Raw genomic sequence first — 6,822 nt, forward strand, 5'->3', positions numbered from 1 at the left:
ACATACCTCAGGAGAAAGATTATCGTCCAGTGGTGGAATGATTGGAACACAATAGTCGTCAGGAATATCGTTTCCCTCGTTCATAGGAATGCTTAGTTGAATACAGAGTTGTTGAAAGATGGCTTTGAATGAGGTAACCTTGTTGTTTTGTATGGTATATTTGAGAGCAGAAATAAGCCCAGCGATGTTGTTTATTTGGGATAGAGGAATGTCACGATCTTCGATAAAATGAACTATTATTTTGTGAGCATTGTTTTCGAATGCTAGCTTGAAGAAGCGGTTAAACTCTTGCTTAAAAATCCTAGAAGCATCGTTGATTTGCAATACACATTGTTTGAATACTTCCAGAAAATCATTAGCTATGCAAAACTCAAGCACTGTTTTAGAACCAAGTTCTTCGTGACGAGAGAAGACATCAACACGCTGTTCGTTGAGTAAATAATTGACAACACGAATGCTAAGACGATTTGCAATTGGTTTGGAGCTTTCGGTTGATTGAAGATATTCTCCATAATGATGTAGCCCATACAACAATGAACGCAAGTTGTTAGGAAGTATCTGTTGAAGAAGTATATGTTCGTTGACTGTCGCTCCCGTTGATAATACTCTTGGGACTTTATTTTTGTATCGCTTGGCGAATGCGTAATCCAAGGCACTCCATCCAAACAGATGGTCTGTTGTGTTAATGGACTTAATAGACATCGTATCGAGCAACAAGTTTACTATTTCCAATGATGGGTGCGTAACTGCCAAGTGAAGCGGCAATCGGCCAACAGCATCTTTCACCAATGCAGCTGATGGATTATTTGTCAGTAGCCCGCGAACTTGAGTTGATGATTGATTTACAACAGCCATGTGAAGATCATGTTCTTTGCTTTCTCTTAGAATGATTCGATTGAACAAGTCACGCATTTGATCCAGTTGAGGATTCCAATATGCCCACGAATGGAAGAAACTCTCGTTTCTCATGCGGTTCTTGTTATCGTTCATCCAACAAGCCGCAAAGTACTCAGCAAATATTCGATGAGTAAACTGAGGAATTTCATCATGGATTTGTGTAATGAGTCCTGTTTTTTCAATGCCCTCACGTACTTCTTGCATGAAGTTATTTATTTGGATGGTTTCATTTGATGTCAAAAGTACCTCTCTTTGCTTTTCGTCAAACATTACCACCATGGCTAATAAAATGTGTCGTTTTTTAATTTTATCCCAAAACTTATCGTTTATTGCCTTTTGGTGAGGGTAGTCTAAGATGTATTCTGGTAATCCATTTTTGTGACTGCATAAAATTTTTAGTTTTTGATTGATGAAATTTTCGATAAGTGATAAAAGATTTACTTTTGTTTTATAAAACATCGCTTTTGGAATAGTACGGCGTCTTAAGTCCATGTTTTTTTGTGCTATTGGTAGATTTATAATGCATGCCATGTTAAGAAATAAAGGTATACGCTTCAAATTTCCTAAATATCTTACTATCTGGCGATAAAGGTAACCTAAAACCTTATCCCGCTTACTCGCGTCGCATTGTTTATAACCTTCTAGTTCGTGCATCAAATAATTGTGAACAAATTGCAGCTGATCGTACTGTGATAAAAGCTTGAGATAATGCATTCTGCAGTTAGAAAATGTACTTTTTAGCTGTGCCATGTAATCGTACGGTCTAGTTGAGATGAACAGAGCTCGAATACCTTCCAAACATGCAAGCCTTCCAAAGAATTGCACTACGAACTCTTTATAGAAAGGAGCAGTCTCGTCAAGCCCATCGAATAAGATAATCAGTTGTTTTTGGTTGAACTTTTGCTGGAAAACCTTCAGCTCGATCAACTGTGCAAATGTTAATTCTAACGTTTTTGTTTTACATGTATTGACATAAAGTGTTCCGTTCACTAACGTCAATAGCTCTGCAGCATGATCAGCTTGGTCCCGGAACACATCCGTTGATTCAATCGAAAAGCTATAAACGTTTGGAACAAAATGGGTAAGATGGATCAAACGGTAAATAAATCGAACGATGGTGGTGTCATCAAGCAGCTTAATGTCAGATTTTTGCCATCTTTTGTAATCGGTGCAATACTGTGAAGCATTCATTTGAATAACATACTGTGATGGATCATCGATCGATAAAGCATGTGTAAGCCATGTGAAATATGTTGACTTTCCTGCTCCAGCTTCATCAAGTAAAAGATGTACTTTCGTTTCATCGTGCTGCTTGAAAACATCAGGAATGGCATATTGTACATCATCATTTCCGGATGAAACCGATGCGAGCATTTGAGAAAACTCATCGCTCTGGAACCGAATATTGTCAAGGAATATTTTTTGAAATTTGACCCTATAAGTGAAATAAAAATTATTCTCCTGTTCTTCTACTTGTTTTTCATTTTCTCCAACATATGGAACGATGGTTCGTGAAATATACCTTGGCTTGATTGCTTCAAAGTCCTGTTCCTTCGATTCAATATATTTAATACGATCTAGTTCATAATAATTGTACAAGAACTTACACACGAAGCTTAAGCCATCATCATCATTTACAATACCATTCAGCGATATCGTGGTTCCAAAAAGATTTAATGTTGTTGTGCAATATTTTGCGTACAGCTTTTGTCTTGCCTTTTCGGTTAGATCACGTACGTAGAAACATTCTTCATCCGGGCGTGCTTTAAGTACTTCTTCGATTACTATAAACTTTATTTTATATTCTTTGGCATATCTTTGAACTTCTGGCAATATCGATTTCTTCGACTGATCAATGGTCATTATAATGGTGTAAGAGATTGGATCTACTTCTGCAATGAACTCAAATAAACCACGGAGTACATCACGTATATCTTCCTCAAAATCACTCGCTGCATAGTGTATGAATAGTGCATTGCATTGAAGCAATGCAACTGTCTGGGATGCAACAAGGGAATACACTATGATATCCAATGTAGTATAATATTGGTAACGTTCAAAAGCGGACTCATCGCTAAGAAACTCGTACAGATCAGTGTGTTGAAGTCGATCTGGTCGAACCACAATGTATCGATACATATATTGCCATCGACTAAGGTCACACTGTGATTCAATTTAGAATCTAGAAAAGTTATAATTCACTTTCATACTGATAAACTGTTGTTTCAAATAGTTCAAATCCATAGGAATAGGCTGGGACAAGCTCATCGAATCAAACAGTCGCATGAACATAATGTTATGCGCTGTCTTTCTATCGTCGACCCAGTGTGGCATTATTTCGAGAACACTGTTGTGTAGCTGGTCCCCGTTCAAGGATCCACAAACAAGCATAAACTCTTTGTAAAATTTCTGTATAACACGATTCACCTGATCAAAGAAAATGATTCGTCATGCGTGGAAGTCGGAGGACCCTTGGTTTGAAAGAAGGACTTATCGATCATGAATTGCATCTCTTCCCAGCTAACACAACTATCGTCACACTGTTTCGCTCTTATAAGCCTATCATATTCACTCTTAAGAACAGCTCGCAACTTCCCCAAGATTGATGACTCATATGCAGTTAGTAATCGTTGGCTAAGCTTAAACTTCCCTGTGCCTCCTTCTAGTTCCTCGACACACACAGAAATCAGATCGACGAATGCGTTTAACGAAGAATAATTCGATTTAATTTCTGTGTTGTAACGAACATGTAGTACGAGCATCTGTCCTAGCTTTTCTAGACTTGCTTGCCGTAATGCATCAGTCAGAGCATGAAATTGTTCCTCAGGGCTGAAGCTGTAACACGTTGCTCCTATAGCGTCGCAAAAGGAAAGTATCTCGCTGCTGTCCTGTGGCCGTAATGTTAATTTTTGTTTCAATTTGTTGTCAATCGTTGCATTTGTGCACAGCAAGTATGTATGCGAACCTGTGCTCAATCTTTCATATCCTTCCAGATACGAAATGAAGTACTTAGCGATTGAAAATGGCCCATTGGAGTTCCATTTCGTGAGCAGCGTTCCTTCCGTAATGGCTGGTCGCTCTTTTCGCGTTGGTGTGTACGGATGGTTTGGATGGATTTTTTTCGATTTCGTTGGCTTTTCGGATGGATATTTATGTTTAGCTTGTATGTAGACAGTACCTTCCGATATCGATGGCGATGAGTAGCGAAACACCAGGTCGTCGAACTTTCCTGTATCTGGAACCTCCATCTTTAACTCAAATTGGGGCAACTTTCCTTGGCGGTGCAATGCGAATGCCCGGAAAAGAATGATCATCGTCAATCGAATGTGGTAAACGGCGCCTTGTAAGGGGGATCTTTTGTTATTGGTAGGGGCCATATTTCGTTGCTGAAAGCAATGTAAAATAAACATATTACGGCTGCAGCTTAAGGTTGAATGATAAAAGATCTGTTAATTTCGTTTTATGTGGAAACGTATGTTTACCTTTGATAAAGATGAGTAGCTTCCTAAAACTATCAAAATGTTAGCCTCGGTAAAATTTCCGCGAGACCTTGGTCCTCAAAAAAACGTGATGAAAGCTGACTTGTTGAAATTTTGTAGAACCAGTTGTACAGATGTTTCCATTGGATTGTTTTGTACTTTATGCTACGATATTTGACAATATAAAATACAATAAGTTATGTGCAAAACGTTTTTTACTTGATTAACATTGACACAAATTAAGGGTTGAAATTTAATCCTAGTCCTAAAAGATACTAATTTTTATCATAAATAATAAATGAATCGATCTCGTCGTACAATCGCCAACTCGTAGAACTTAATACCGTACCCGCCATTGGTTAAAGCTTCATATGTACCGTCCCCCCGTAGGTTCCTTGAATAACTCCTAACTTGAGAGGACGACTCACCATGAGATGAATGATTGAAAGTAGTTCATAATTCTATTGCTATACACATGCTCATGCTGTTGTTCTAGTGGTGGAGTAGTACATAATTACGAAACACGTACTTTTGTTCACAAAGTTCCGTTGCTTTCGTATGATGTTAGCTAAACAAGCCTGGGACAGATTGAAAAGCTCTTGCCCTCTATGATGTTGCATATTTTATGGATGTCTTCATTACTTTAAAACTATGAAAAACCAATAATACTCTCTGCAAAATTATTCTGATATTTGAAAAGGTTGATCCGGACCGTAGAGCGCTTGGCCTAGGTTATGTAATACGCAGATGACCACCCAAAATAGTCGATGGGCCAATAATATCTTGTATCAAATGATTTTAGCTTCATATAAGCTAATATTGGCAAGTTACGTGGTCATTTTGCTTTAAAATGACATCCGCTTTTCAATGGACCGCATACATTTCATGCCTTTTATCACATTTATGCATGGTGTTCCGAGATTTTAAAAGATATCTGTCCAAGGTGCCGCAAAGTCAGATAATAGGTGAAAATATGAGGTGTCCGACTTTAGGTTGTATGTGTTTTTGATCATCCAGTCAAGTTTCATCCGTTAAAATATTCATCCGTATGTTTTAGCTACTACAATTTCTAGTTCTTTGCGAGAACCACATGTGCTGCCCAAAGAATTCGCACAATTTTTGTTTGTGAAACTAATTTTCTTCTTCCGGTTGTTGAGAATGGCGCATTCATCCTTTGGTGATGCAGCAATGTCGAATAAAATGATCTCATGTTATTCTACTTTCAATATCTCAATCTTCTCATACCTTCTCATAATAATCATCCTTCATACACGAAATTTGGACAAGAAATTATTGTGAAGCGTTTCGCAGGCCATTTCAATGAAAAACCATCACAAAAGAACTCGTCGTTTTCCTCAACCGTTCCTCCCCTGCTGGTCATGTTAGGTAATACAAGCGTCACGGGTGTCCCGATCATAGCCATTTATTCAAATATGTTTGAGTACAGTTCCCAGAAACGCAATTCATCTTTGAAAACTTCACCTACTACAGGTGTTTTTCAAATTGAATAGAGAAGTAATGTCTCAAAAGAGCTTTCGATGTGTCCTGTTGATGGTGAGTGACTACACGAGTTTAAAAAGACACATCTAAAAGCACTTCACATCGAAAAGCTAGTGGGTCAACGCTCAATTTCAATCCCACAGCCATTTACTTACACAGCACTGTTTGGGATGGTTCTATCAACGTTATCGAATCAAAAACCTCAGTAAAGTTCACTCACAAATAAGAACTCACTCTTCACAGATCAATTCTGGCTCATTCGTCAATCATTCATACCACGCATTGTTTTTCCATGTTTACACAGAACAACAGTTTTATTCTCACATGTGAGAAATTGACAATCATTTCAAGAATTCAGTCCTTAGTTACACTTGAATAGCAATTGCTCATTCACGTTCACAAACTAGGTGTGTACACTTCAACGGTTGGTATGAAACTTAACGCTTCTTTCGACCGTCTTTGGCTGATTAGGTTACAAAATGTATCTAAAATTCGTAGAATATCGTTATCTGGTGTTTGCACCATAGATTATTGATAATCTCACCCGAGCGAATTTATAAAACTAGATTAAAGGATAACAGCGATAATGCTCGAACCTCTGATCACACAGTAACGAGCACGCATAAAATAAGCTTCGTAACTAGCGTAACATAACTGGTCAAAGTTTGACTCCATTATCGATATACCATTGAAACACGTACATGCTACATATAGCTACAGTCAGCTGCCTAGATCTGACCCAAAACATGATTGGATGAGATTGGATAGATATGAGATTTCATGTACAGTTAAGTTATTATGGATCCTGTCATTTAAATGATCGCAAAAAACTTCTCTTTTGACATGAGTAGATTCCGTGTTGCATGATTGGGTTTGTCAGGGGTACTCTTAATATGGCGATACTTTCCTGACTCTTTCTTAGTCGCATCTCAAAATAGCTTCAACC

The 6,822-nt window shown here is 38.0% G+C and overlaps 1 long non-coding RNA gene across 1 annotated transcript; it reads right to left on the reverse strand.

The window, feature by feature from the left end:
* Positions 1–3,746: 3,746 nt before the first annotated feature.
* Positions 3,747–6,424, reverse strand: LOC120903235. The gene is made up of 3 exons (XR_005739560.1): positions 6,032–6,424; positions 4,380–4,541; positions 3,747–4,283 (listed from the first exon to the last, which is right to left on the reverse strand). It is a non-coding gene; the product is annotated as an uncharacterized LOC120903235 (long non-coding RNA).
* Between the last annotated feature and the right edge of the window lie 398 nt (positions 6,425–6,822).

Source organism: Anopheles arabiensis, chromosome 3 (assembly GCF_016920715.1).
Source record: "Anopheles arabiensis isolate DONGOLA chromosome 3, AaraD3, whole genome shotgun sequence".
Lineage (NCBI taxonomy): Eukaryota > Metazoa > Arthropoda > Insecta > Diptera > Culicidae > Anopheles > Anopheles arabiensis.